Here is a 13,970-nt window from a genome sequence, read left to right as displayed (position 1 = left end):
GATTGTTTTTCTCCCAGGGCTTCCACTGAAAACAGGGACCTAGTCAGTCGGACTTTCTAAGTCATCAAATGTCAGTGAATAAATACATTTCCAAGAATGTGACATGACAGCACATATGACTAGAACTGACAAAGAGAATTGTCATGAGTATTAAAGTCTGTGACGGAAATTTGGTCTCATGATACTAATGACAGCCATGCCTCTCAACTTTCCAGATTTTTGGCTCATATTTTTGGTCCATTCCTTATAAAATTTGTGTTTTTTTTCTGGTAACTCACCAGGATGGCCTGAGGATTAAAGTCACTAAATAATGCATACATTTGAGTTTCAGCCTTCAAATCCTTCAGAAATGTATGTTAAAACAAGCCCTGTTACTCTAGCAACTTTCTGAGTTTATAAGAACAATATTTAAAGTATGTCCTTATTTTGGGGCCTTTGCCCCCCCATTTTGCTGGGCTTTGTCCAGATTTCTTACACTAAGAGGTTGAGAAGTATGATTAGAGCTTAGAAGTAAATTAAAAGAGACGGTGTGAATTTTCAGTGGGGAAATAAATAGAAACCTAAAGGATCAACATTGCATCCATGGGAATTCCAGGGGAATGCTGGAAAATACTGCATATGCAGTTTCTTTCAGAAACAGTGTAATCTTAATACTGGAAAATGCATATTCATAACACAGGTAGCGTTTTGTAAGTGGGAAATGACATCACAGGCTACAATTGTTTATTTACTTCTTATGCTGCTTGTACAACTGACAGGAAAATCAGAAACTCTTGTACAAACATTAATTTGTAATAAACTGTCCCAGTTCTCCATAAACAGGTCAGTTTGGTGAGTGCTATGTCTCAGTGATGTCAGAGCAACAGGAAGTTACAAGGGGCGACTGCTTGCTGAGTGAACAGTGTCTGCACTGAACTTCAGTCGTGCCTTTTGAACTGTAGGGTCACACAGCGACAGCATAATATGTCAGTGAAAAGAATTCTCTCAGCTGATATACCGAGTTTCTAAACTTAGCACTTGGCCATTAACATTACAGTGTATTCTGGCAGAAACAAAATGGAGGTTAAGAGTTTTCTTACAAATTTAAGAGTAATCCTAACAGTGTTGGAGAAAAGGAGCAGAAGGTAGAATTAATCAAGAAAATAAATACAAGAAAACTCTGGCATAAGGATAGAGTTTATTTATTTAAAAATCTACTTTTAGTTGCTCTCTTAATGAAAAGTTATTAGGAATTTATAAAAAACAGCTATTAAAGAACAAGTTTTTAATATGACATTATAACTAGCAAGTTCTTTGTGCATTGCCCCTTTAAAAGGAAGCCAGCACTTTTCCTCATACATTCTACTTCCTGTTTTCTGAAAATAATCCTAGGCTATTGTTGTGGCCTTCAGCATATAGGCTTGGAGTTATATACGTTAGTTTATTTGCTAAGGTTGTGTGAAACGTTATTGAATCTGGATTGTGGATATTATTTCTGCATGCACTGTATTAAAAGGATTCAATACAAAACAAAATTCTCATCTCCTGATTGTAGGCAGGAACTTCCGGACAGGAGGTACATAACAAATTGCAGAGGGCAGGAAATGGACTGCAGGAAGAAGGAAGAGCTGCAGAATCCTTGTGCTACAAACTGGAGAAAAGTGCAATGCCGTGATGATCACAGATGGAGACTGGAGTTGTTCTGTTATTAGTACTAAATCTTTATGTTCTTTTTGCTGCCAAACATTCCTGATATGGTTTTGGATTCTTGCATGAGCTGTGCATTAGGTAAGATACACGTCTTGATGAATGCTTTAGTAGCAGGTTTCCTGCATAGATTATGCAATGCATTTTTTGTTTCTGAATTCTCAGTCATGGCAATTGCTATTACTTAATTTTTGATAGTGCATAGTGACTGAGAAAAGCAGTATTTTGTGGTAAAGCTGGGATACAATGAGTCTGATCCTTTATTACAGTGGCTTGTATCACCATGTTATTTTCAGACAATGATTAAAACTTATTTGGGTTATTAAAAACAACAAAAACAAAACTCCCATGCTGTGAGTGGAGTTAGAAGAGGACGTGAGAACTGCTTAGTTAACAGGAAAAGTTAAGGTCTGAAGTTTCAGTGGATTCAGATATTTTCAAGGCAACTCAGATTTGTAAAAAGAAAGTCATAACAGACAAAACCAAATGCACCAAAGAACTTAAAGTTGCACGAAAAATAATTCCCATAGTGCTGCAGTAAAATTTGCTGACAGGTACTGACAGAATAATAAAACATGTTATGCTTGCATTATTTTCAGTCTTTGCAGGGATGGGGTTGAATAAGCAAAGCCCCTTTTGCAACCAAAAGAGGCTTACTTTGTCCAGAAATGTAGCACTTTTATCCCTGGGATGGACTAAAGGCATCACTTGTTTAAATGACTGTTTGGTTAAATCTGCAAAAGGAATATGTTAATGTGTTTTGCTAATTATTGTTTATCAGCTTTTCAAATGGTGAATTTAAGCAATTCATTGGTTTGTGTTTTTTATAAAAAGGTAGGGATTTATAGCATGTAACCTTTTAGAAGGCAGAGTGTTCTGCCATGGTAACAACATAATAATAAATGTACCTGTTGCTTCATAGCCTAGTGTAGCTGTTTTTAAAGTTTCAATTGAACTGAGCAAACCTCTTTCTCCACCTTAGCATATTTCCATAACAAAGCTGCATGCAGATGCTTTTCTATTGGTAACATTACCTAATTCCTCTCTGCCTCAACGTTCATATCTTTATCTTGGACTTCCTTTCTTAAGATACCTCCTTTTCTTAACTTTATCTTTTGGCAGTCCACCAGTATTTGTTCTTGATTGTGTTTACAAACTCGTCTAACATCATAGTCAATGTATTTGATGTATTCAGGCAACTGTCTGTTAGAGTGACTGGACTGAAATCCATGTTATTCACCTGGTTATATCACTGACATATAAATAAAAAATATATGAGCTTCTCTTAATTAAAAGTCTGTGAAGCTTTTTTATTAAGAAATGCTCCACATAAAATAAGTCTAATTGTGGGGAAAAATGCATTGCGGCACTGAAGTTATGAAGTGCCACAGTGCATATATTAAGTGCATGGGTACAGTTTCATTGTACAAATTATAGTAGAAGAAATGTAATGCAATTCTTTGAATAGCAAGGACATTAAAAGAGAAAAGGGCTGTGAACGTGGACTGCTTAGACCTTACCAAAGCATTTGATATGGTACCACACAACTGATTTATTAAAAAAAAATTTAGAAAGACCTGGAGTGAATCTCTGGATGGTACCATGGGTGAAATGTTAATTAAGCTTGAGGAAAGAGTATTACATTGATCAGCACTGGGGTTGATCTATTTGATCTTCTTCATAAGAGAAATATTAGAAGGACTAAAGGAGAATTTTGTCTATTTCCTGATGAATTCAAGTTATAAAACAGGGAGAGCTGATTATGCCTCTCAACTTCTTTACTCAAGAAGTCTCACCAAAGCCAAAATTAATGGAGGGATGCAGGTTCACTGTCAGAGACACTATTTAGACATTAATGTAATTTCCTTAAAAAACAAATAGAACAAAAGGTTTGCATCAATATATATTTTCTGAAGAATAATGCATAAAAGTCTAATGTCTGGCATTGCTGACTAACTGTAGTTAGTGACTTACAAGAAAATGAAAAAAAATTGTTGTCTTTCGGCTTATCCCGGTTAGGGGTCGCCACAGTGGAACTCCGGTCCGCTAATGTTTGGTAGTGGATTTTTACGTGCCGAGTTACCAGCCCTGACGCACAACCTTCAACGAAGGTACGCCCATTCACGCATGTCTCCACACAGAAGACGCTCTAGCTGAGATTCGAACGGGACAATGTCTTACTACCGCAGCACCACTACCGCGGGTAAAATGAAAAAAAAATTGTGACAAGGCAAAAATATGAGGCAAAATCAGGACCGTTCTGCAAAACTGAACAGTTGAGAGGTGTTGGGCTGATACACAAGAAGGTCTGGAAAAGATCGTAATCTACCTGGCAAGATTGTAGTGATGGCATAAAAGATGGCAGCTTAAAATTTAAGTGTACAGAAATGCAATATAATATATATGGAAAGGAAAAGCAAAAGGAAGAAGTAAACAGCTGGAAGTATAGTCATAGCACTGATAAAAGAGGAAGAAAGAGGTCTTGGCATAATCATAGATTTGACAGAGCAAAAAGGTGTTAGAATGCTAACATACATAAGAAAGAGCATCCCCAACAGAAACCAGGAGTTACTACCCCTCTGTATGTATAGTGAGATGCCATGTGGAGTATTGTGTGTGGTTCTGGAGACTTCATCAATCTAAGGACAGAAATAGGCTGGAGGTCATTCAGGAGCAAGTAACAGTACAGTACGCAGCCAACACCAGACACTGTTTAAACAGAGACTAAAACAGTTTAACAAGCATAATTCTATACCAGTCTTCTGCTATAGATGGTAAGCTCCTGTCTGTGCTGCAACTGACCCGGGTACAGTTACTGATCCAGGCATCGAGGGAGCTGATGGGTTGGGGTGTATCAAACAGTTAAATGGCTCTTCTTTGCTGGAGATACATTATTTCTTTGCTGTCAGCCCTCTGGTAAAGTTATGAGGGCAGTGCAGACAGATGTCTGTAGTAGGTGCGTGTGTGTTGCTTCATGTACCTGCAAACTAATTTGTCTTCTCCGAGTACTGAATAGAGTTTGTTTGTGTCTTTCGGCTTTTTCCTGGTTAGGGGTTGCCACAGCAGAACTCCGGTCTGCTAATGATTGGTAGAAGATTTTTACATGCCGAGTTACCAGCTCTGATGTACAATCTTCAACGAAGGTACAACCCTTCACGCATGTCTCCACACAGAAGACGCTTTAGCTGAGAATCGAATGGACGTCTTGCTGTGAGTCGACAACGCTATCGCAGCACCACCACTGCAGTTGCTAAGAAGATAAAAGAAATAGAGGTGGGATCTTTAGAAAAGGGAAGTAGCAAATTACATAGAAGTAAATGGAACTGATTGGAGCAGTACATGCCGAATGGTGTTCAGAAAGAGGAGAGAAATTTAAGGGACTGCAAGAACTGTACAATTTATGTAATTTTAGAGTGAATGCTAATACATAAAAATAAAATGGTATATTGCATGAAAATAAAAGTAATGCAGTTATGGCTTATTTTTTATGATTGTATGTGTACTTGCGTCACTTTTTTGAAAAATGTCTCGTAAAAAAAATGTTTTAAAAAAGCTAGCCAGCTGCAAGGATGTTGTCTTTATTATTTCATCTTACCAGGGATGATGCTGATTGTTGGCATTAAAAAAAAATGGGGGCATGGTAGAAACTGTCATGGGTATAAGCAGAGTCTTACTGGCTACCATGTGTCAAGGATGCAATTTGAAGATACAATTTAGTGGAGTCCTCTGGGAGACACTGGGATGTATTATTCCACAGAAAGAGTGGTGAATGAATGGTACATACTTAATGAAGTAGTGGTATAGCAAAAAGTAGCACAATTTTAGAATGGCTGGTGAAAGCAGTTATTATGAAAGGTTAGGGTAAAATACGATATAAGCGGTTTACCTAATATCTCTACGACATCCAACAGGAGTGGAAATGGGCAATTTACATTGGGAAAACAGTCATTGTCTGCAGTAGATACCTTAGAGATAAAAAACAGAAGAAGCAGCCATGCTTCACATATAGCTCATACATAAAAATTTAGATTCTTGTGCAGACAATGACAATGTGGATTCTGTAACAGGGACTGAATGTGTTTGGGATACAAAGGTTGTCGATGACAACACAAATGAGCTACAGTTGTAACCTTGAAAGAACATTGTGAATTACAGTTGCTCCTGGGTCATTTATATCTTTTCTCAGTTTATAATGGTATAAACTTTAAGAAATGTTATTGAGTAACAGTTTTTAATCCTATGACAGTGATGACAACAAAGATGTCATAAATGGCACAGCTGACCATAATTAAGACCAAGGAATTTTTTTTGTTTTGGCTCCTTGCAGTTTACTAATTAGTTGCAGACCACTACTCTCATTGTTTATCAAGTCTGGCAGACCACCTTTAGTCTCCCCCAGGCTCTACTCAATCTCGTCCGATGCTGATGAGGAAGTTAGGGGATTGTTTTCCATCATGCTGTAGCTTCCCTTCCCACTACACAGCCCAGGACAGACATGCAAATGGTGACATACTGCTGTATCGTCCCACATTCACATTTACTGAGCCAGTGTCCACTCCTATGCCCTTAAAGACAGCATACCACCCTCCCCTGCACATTCCTAGCTTCTGCCACAGATTGATTGTAAGGTGCACCCAAGTGCACGCCATCCACCCCGCAATGGATATGCCTATCCTTTCCTGACACTCGTGCCTCAGATGCCCGAGCTGCTAATTTATTCCAGGTCACTTGCACTGTAGCCAGGGTTTTTTCCTTCTTTGTCATGACACTAAGGAGTAAGAAATATTTACAGATAACAGGTTTTCCTTTATAGACAATGTCCCTTTCATAGTTAGAAAATGATTCAAAACAGTAATGTTGTTTCCTCCTAAAAGACATCTGTACAACTTTATAATAACCTTCTGACATTTAAAGCTTGTGATACAGGTAATTGTAACTTTGTATTAAACATGCAGAAGGATATAGTCAGCATGTTCTCATTAAGATAAGTACAGAAAACAATTTGTACAATTATATCCACAGATCTCAAACTGCTGTGCAGCTCTTGTACTAGTGAACTACTGAGAGATAGGCTCCATGCAGTGTATCATCAGTTCAATGATCCAGTCATTCACAGTATTAAAGTCTGTTTCCCTGCATCCAGAGTACAGAATTGACAGAGGAGGAGAGTGGCTGGTCAGTTTGTCCCTACACCCAGAGTACAGAATTGACAGAGGAATAGAGTGGCTGGTCAGTTTGTCCCTACACCCAGAGTACAGAACTGACAGAGGAAGAGAGTGGCTGGTCAGTTTGGCTGCATTACAATCAACCAGGACAAACAGAATGTCTCTGCACCTGTAGAAAGAAAGTGAAGAGCTTGTTTTTACTAAGATTGTTTTTACTCGTGATGTAGAGCTTCTTTATGCCTGGGTTCCTTAAAAGGGGTTTATTCCAAACTTGGCAGTGTATTTGTTATAGATCAAGAGTGAAGTCTTTATGCAGCATCTATGTTGAAAACAGAACCTCTCCATGTTTTCTTTTGTGTTTTCGAGTAGAGGCAGACACTTGAAATTCCTCAGGTCATCATATTGTTGAAGTAAACTTGCTGTACAGACATTTCTGAAGGTGGTAGGGTTTGTCAATGTTTTGGCTGGGTTCTAATAGCGAGGGGCACTGATTAATGGCCAGACACAACCATGGAGGGTGTAGTTTCATAGGCACAGAGCACAGTGGTGGGATGTTTGCAGTGATGTGATCTGTCCCCTTTTCTATTAGAGTGTACAATCCGGTGTAGTGACTTTCCATAAATGAAGTCTAGAAAGTGCTGAGCATATTTATTTATAGCAACGTAAGTATCCCAGTTAACAGATGGATCATTTGAAATCTCCAAGTATAACAGTGTTCGGTCCAATGATAAGGGACTGTGGCTTATTTAGATACGCCTCATGGGCTGTGTCTGGCATAGAGAAGTTTCTATAGCTGTCGGGGAGGTGGTAAGGGCATTTGTTGTCATTACCTAGCTCTATAAGTCTAGAGGTAAAGGAATCATGGATTTATCTGTACGCACCACCACCAGTTACAGGGATTCTGTCAGTAGAGTAAATGAACATATGATGAGGATTGAAACCTGATGGGGCAATGTGTTATCACTGCATTGAAACCATGTTTCTGTGATGATACAGGTTTTATATTTTCTGGGTTAAGAAGGCTTTTAAGGATGGAATTTTCTTGATCTAGGCTTCAGACATTGAGCAGAATCAAACTTAGTTTGGCTAGGTTGGTACATGAAGCAGGCTTTTGTTGCCTAAAAAAAGGCATTACCGGTATAAAAAACTGGCCAGCATACAAAAGCCATGAAGTTTATTTATTTATTTAACATTTGTTTACTGGGAAAATCCAACTGGGATAGAGCCCATTTTCAGTGGAGACTGGGGGATAAACACTTCAGACACATGTCTTTGGAATGTGGGAGGAAACCAGTCCATCAGGAGGAAACCCACACAAACGCAGAGATGACATGCAGATTCGGCACCTAGCCAATAATCGAATCAGAAAACCTCTTGCAGCAGTTAGCATTGTTGCCTCACAGCATCACTGCGCTGCCGCGATGTGAAAGGTTCAAGCCATCTCTGGCAAAACTGCTTCCAGGCTGGGACACACATTGGATCCTGCTTAAAGCTTCAATAACTGATGCAGTTGTGGAGTTCAGTTATCTTTTGTTTATACCGAGGCATCATTCTCAGTGAAGGTAGGTTGTTGCTGAAGACTAACTTTGTAATAGCATTGGATGTATATTTCAAACCTCTGCCATCTTTCTGTTCATGCAGTCTAGGAATATGTGCCTTAAGTCATTGCCACCCACATGAACTAATGACCATGTCACAGATGCTTCTAGTTTGCTATATCCTAACTCTTGAGGCAGCTTATCCGTCATCCTCTCCTTGCCAAGCCGTGTAAGTAAAGTATCTGTTTCTCATTATGAACTTGCCAGTGACCTGGGCATTCCCAGTGTTTTAGCTGGCCCACAGTTCCTTAAGGGTTCAGATAAATTGGTATGATGACCCATCTTGAGTACAGATTATCGTAAGTGGTAACAAAAACATAGTATATGAGATTGCATTATTCTACTGAGGAGTTGGTTGTGCTTTCATCTTGGAGACTTCTGAGGCTTGGAAAGAGACTTCTTAAGTACCTCTGCATAAGACATCTTGCTTACAGGTGTGTGACATACAGTTGCAAGGTGGATGCGAGCGCTGAAAACCTCCTGAATGCTGTGTGTATAAACTGATGACAGGCTAGCCTCCATCTTTAGTAGGTATTGCTACCTCTCAAGTGTGGACTGTAGTGAAGGTAGAAGTAATGATTGTCGGTCAGTATTAAGCAGGTAGAACTCCACCTCAAAAGTATCTAGTACTAATAGGTTGGTATTAGTGTGAGTCAGTGGTCTGTAAACCCATGATCTTAGGATAATTAAGTTGATGGTGTATTGGGTGTGTTAAGCTGACTGGAAAACCTAAATGTATTGGTTTACTTAGTGTGTAGCAGAGAGGTTAAAATACAGAAAGTACTGGGCATGTGCAAGTTGTACACTATTTCATTCTAATAACAGGAAAGCCCTACTTGGCACTGCTTCTTTGGACATGAGGGCATTGCAGTGCAGCAAAAAAAAAAAAGTAATTGGAGAATTGGGAGAATGGCTTAATGGCTAAGGTGTTTGCCTTACAAACACAAGGTGCAGGGTTTGAGTCTCACAAGAGATAATTGGCTAGGCTTAAAATGACTCCCAAGGGCAGTTAGCTTAGTACCAAACTATGAACCTATGAACTTCAAGCATAGCCAGCAATGATTCAATGCAGAAAACAGCAGAAGTAATACTACCTTCTGGTAAAAGAAAACTACTAGATCAGAAGGAAACCAGAAGACAGCATCAGTGTTTTGTTCCAAAAATAAGTACTTACTTAACAGAGGGCTGACCTGGATGTCATATTTCTCCTTTTGAAACTTCTGCAGACCTTTATGATAAGGGAACAAGCACTTGTTACCCTGTGAGAATGTGGCTGACAGAACAGAATTGTACCTCAATTAAAGAGATATGAAAATCTGTCCATCTTGCAGGGTGCAAACTGCACAAGGGATTTAACTAGTACCATGCATGGGTATGCCAGTACCATGACAGAGATAAAGCACTGACTATGGCCCAGGCAACCTGAGTTTCGTTAGAGGCTTAGGTATCTGAGGTGCTGGTGGGGGACAGTGGTTGTGCCCTTCTTGGGCAAGAGCATGCACTTGGACACACCTTGCTGATCCATGGTTGGGGATGTACAGTTGTGAATTTGTCCTTAAGGAGACTAGGTGGGGACACAGGCTAACTTGCTATGGAGGTAAGGTGATATTTCAGCTTGTCCTCATTGCACATCCACCCCTGGACATCAACAGGTGCAGATGGTGGGAATGAGCAGCTAGTACATAATAAAAATACTCTCCAGCAGCAGTATGGTCCTTCACCATTGTCCTTGATCTCCTTATCTGTCTTAGATATGGCTCAAATGGAGCCCTGGGAGGATAAAGCAGCTCTGACAGACTTGGTAAATGAGGAGAGAAAGTGGTGGCAGATGATAGTCATCTGTAGACAGCAAACAAAAACACATAGTGGCATAAGGGAACATTTGAAAGGCATTTTAGACCATCACAACAGGGTGTGCAGGCAATGGGGAAATCAGTGGTTCCAGTATACTACAAGGGACATGCACAGTTCAAATGTCTGCACAGAGAGAGAGAAAATGGAAAAAAAGCCATGTGAGATGATTAACAGAGGTGGCAATGCAACACAGTAGTGGTTGTCTTGAAACTGCAGTTGATCCCGATTATGCCAAAGGCATGCATCCTATCCTGATTGAAGGTAAAGCAACTATTGCTAAGAGGGATACTATATCAGACATAAACCAAAGTTATGTACTTACCATAATATTAGATCCATGTTGTCTGATTTTCATCCATTACAAACCTGTGGGGTTGTTCATAGCTGGTACTCCTTGGTGTGGAGACTTCCATCTATTTCTCAGAATGGAAGGAGTCTTCTGGAACTGGTGGCAGCACTGGCTTTGGTGATATCCTTGAATTAATGAAGCATAGAGGGGGTTGGTCATCCCAAGACACTTCACTTGATGAGTCCGTATTCATGGAGGCTTTTGGTACCAACATCTTCCTTGGTGGCAACATCCATTGATCCCCTTATAGATCTTATGGCTCAATGGGCATGGAAGGATCTGGATGTGGTGGATACTGTTCTCAAAATGGCTGATAGAATCTTGTCAGCTCCAGCAGATTGGAAGTGCTGGAGTAAAGGTCTACCAGTAGATGCTATGGTGGTGACTGTAGCCACCAAGAAGAAGCTTTTGGAGAAAAGCACATCTGTTCATCCTCCTAACAGAGAATCTAGGGTGATGGACAGATTTGGAAAGTGGACCTATGGGGCAGCAACTTTCACCCAAAGATCGCTGTGATACCTTGCCCATTTGACAAGATTCCAGAGAGACTTGACTAAAGAGATTTTCAAGTCTCTCTCAAGGTTATTCCCAGTGGATGTTCAAAAGATAGTGGACTCCCAGCTTTCCACCTTTCAATCTTCTTCTAATGTGGCTATGTGTCGGCTTTCAAATGAAGTTGATGGCGCAGCCAGAGCAGCAGGCACCGGTATCACCATGCGCTGCCACTCGAGGATGCAAATATGTAACTTTGTGGACGGCTTAAAATCATCGTTCATTAATGCCCCCTATGATGGTTCAACCTTGTTTGGACCCAAAGTCAAGGATACACTCATAAGAATTCAACAAGATGGCAAGACTCTCTCTGTAGTGGTAGTATGCTTCTCCACTCCCAAAGAACATTCTCTAGGAACCAGAGATCGAGGAAGAAGATGTGGTTCCATGAATCACAGAGCTCTTTTCATGACTTCCAAGGTGAAAGACCTCCCCGTGGCAGAGGGGGAGTTAACTTTAATGAATGATGCCCAAGAGACAGAGGCAGACCACAAAAATCAAGGCTTTTGAGGTCCTTTCTCAGAGAAAACCTTTCAATGCCCCTGAACTATTGCCCTACTGCTGTGCTGTGGAGGCAGTCAGGAGGTGTCTCTGCTTACACCCCAAAGCTTGGTGAAAGATAACAGATTCATGAGTGCTAGGGATAATATCCAAAGGCTATTTGATTCCCTTTTCCCTCCCACCCCAGAAAAAGAAGAAAGTCCCTGATGTTCCACCCAGTCAGTGGGAATTAACAGCCACAGACATTTCAAAGCTTCAAGAAAAAAAGAGTAATCTAATTGTTGTCATCACCAATTAGAGTCTGGAGTCTATTCCAGGCACTTTTTAGTGCCAAGGAAAACTGGGGACCTGAGACCCATTTTAGATCTCAGTCACCTAAACCAATTTGTAAAACAGACAAAATTCTATATATTCACAGTTCAGTCCATTTTGTCTCTTCTCTGGCAGGATGATTGGATCTGCTCTGTAGATCTCTAGTTAGCCTACTATCAGATAAAAATAGTGAAGCACTCCAGGGGGTTTCTGCACTTCCAGCTGGGAGCTGATCACAGCCCCCAGGGTGTTCACCAAGACTATGGCAGTAGTAGTGGTAGCAGTGTACCTTCTCTTACTGGGGATCCAAGTCTTTTCTGTATCCAGACAATAGGCTCCTCAGTGCCACCGCCAAGCATCTCCTACTCGCCCACTGGGATCTTGTTTTCCATTTGCTTCAAAATTTAGTAATCTGTAAACCTACCAAAATGCCATCTGACTCCAACTCAGTATAGAGAGTTCATCAGATGCCGCTTCAACATCAGACTTCAGATAGTCAGTCTTTCCCAGTCCAGGGTCCAGTCACTGCATCTAACAACACTTCAAGTTCTATGTCACCCAAAATCAGCAGTGAGGTTAATCCGAATCCTCTTGGACCCTGATAGTTGCTGCTTGCAAAAATTTGCATTACACAAATCTGCAAAATTCACATGGCTTAGTGGATAACATCTCCATCTGTGACCAAAGGGCATCCTTTCCAGACAGATCGGTCAACAGCAACAGTAACCACAGCCACATTTCTTCTAGAGGAGGGGGATTTCAAATGGAAGATGGTCTAAGGTAAATGGTTGGCAACAGAGGCCAGTCTTCACATCAGGGTTTTGGAGCTGAGAGTGGTTCTCCTAGCATTGCAATAAATGGAAGAGATTTTCAGTTTTGGCCTTCTCCCAACAGGTGTGATATCCATATAGACAAACAACTTGACTGTTGTATGGTACATCAAAAATAAGGGGGAACCCGTTGTTATCCTCTTTGTCAAGAAGCCACAAGGGTCTGTCAATGTGCAATGTCTTTGCAATGCTTTCTAATAGCAAAGCACATCTTGGGGTCTTCCATTGTACATGCAGACAGATTGAATAGGACAGTGCTAATGCCTCATAACCGACCCCTCAACCCGACAGTGACACAAAGAATTTTCAGTCACTGAAGCCAGCCTTGCAGCAACCTTTTTGCCTCCTATATAAACAACAAATGCAGTGGGAACTTTGCCCTAAGCTCCCCACGAGAGTCTCAGAGGGATGCTCTGGTCCACAGTTGGCCCCCTAGATCTCCTATATGCATTTCTCCCCTTACCACTAATGAACAAATCCATACAGAAAACAAGGCAGTACAAGGCCAGGATGATCCTCATTGCTCCCTTTCAGTCCTAACAAACGTAGTTCCCCTTCCTCTGACCTCTTCTAGTACATCCTCCATGGATGTTGGATCATTATCCAGATCTTCTAACTGACCTGTCCAGACTACCTCCTCCTGAGCAGAAATCCATTTATTTAACTGCATGCGTCTTCCAGTTTTAAACCTAGCCAGAGATGCCAGGCTTCCCCTGCAGTAGTCAGTAATTTTTCTGCTTCACAGAAACCTTAAACTAGGAAAGTTTACCAGAGTAAATGGAAGAGATTTTCAGTTTTGGCCTATTCCAAATGGCTAGATCCCTTTTTATTACTAGTACCATCCAGTCTTGAATTTTTGTCTGATTTCTTTGACAAAGGCTCTAGTTTTGCAACTATTAAGATGCAATTGGCAGCTATCCCCAATTTTCATGTACAGTAGGTCTGAATGATACTTCTATTGCATCCCTTAAGATCTCAAAAGCCTTTCTCAAGACAACGTTTCTGTTGAGACCTCCCATTAGAGACCCAGCCCCTCCCATGAGATAGCACTATCTTTTACAGGCTTTAATACAGGATCACTTTGAGCTGACGAACACAATAGATTTAAAATTTCTTACATTGA

The 13,970-nt window shown here is 40.5% G+C and overlaps 1 protein-coding gene across 1 annotated transcript in view; it reads left to right on the top strand.

Moving 5' to 3' along the window:
• Positions 1–1,406: 1,406 nt before the first annotated feature.
• The window catches only part of LOC122814372 (zinc finger protein 420-like), a 263,065-nt gene continuing 250,501 nt past the window's right edge, over positions 1,407–13,970 (top strand). The window contains exon 1 of the mRNA XM_044086957.1: positions 1,407–1,767. The gene's annotated coding sequence lies outside the window, so the exon portion shown is untranslated. The remainder of the gene's footprint in view (positions 1,768–13,970) is intronic.

The sequence above is a fragment of the Protopterus annectens genome, chromosome 10.part0 (assembly GCF_019279795.1).
Source record: "Protopterus annectens isolate FY-2018-M chromosome 10.part0, PAN1.0, whole genome shotgun sequence".
Lineage (NCBI taxonomy): Eukaryota > Metazoa > Chordata > Ceratodontiformes > Protopteridae > Protopterus > Protopterus annectens.
Note: the sequence above shows the minus strand (reverse complement) of the source record. Positions and strands in the feature narration are given on the sequence as shown.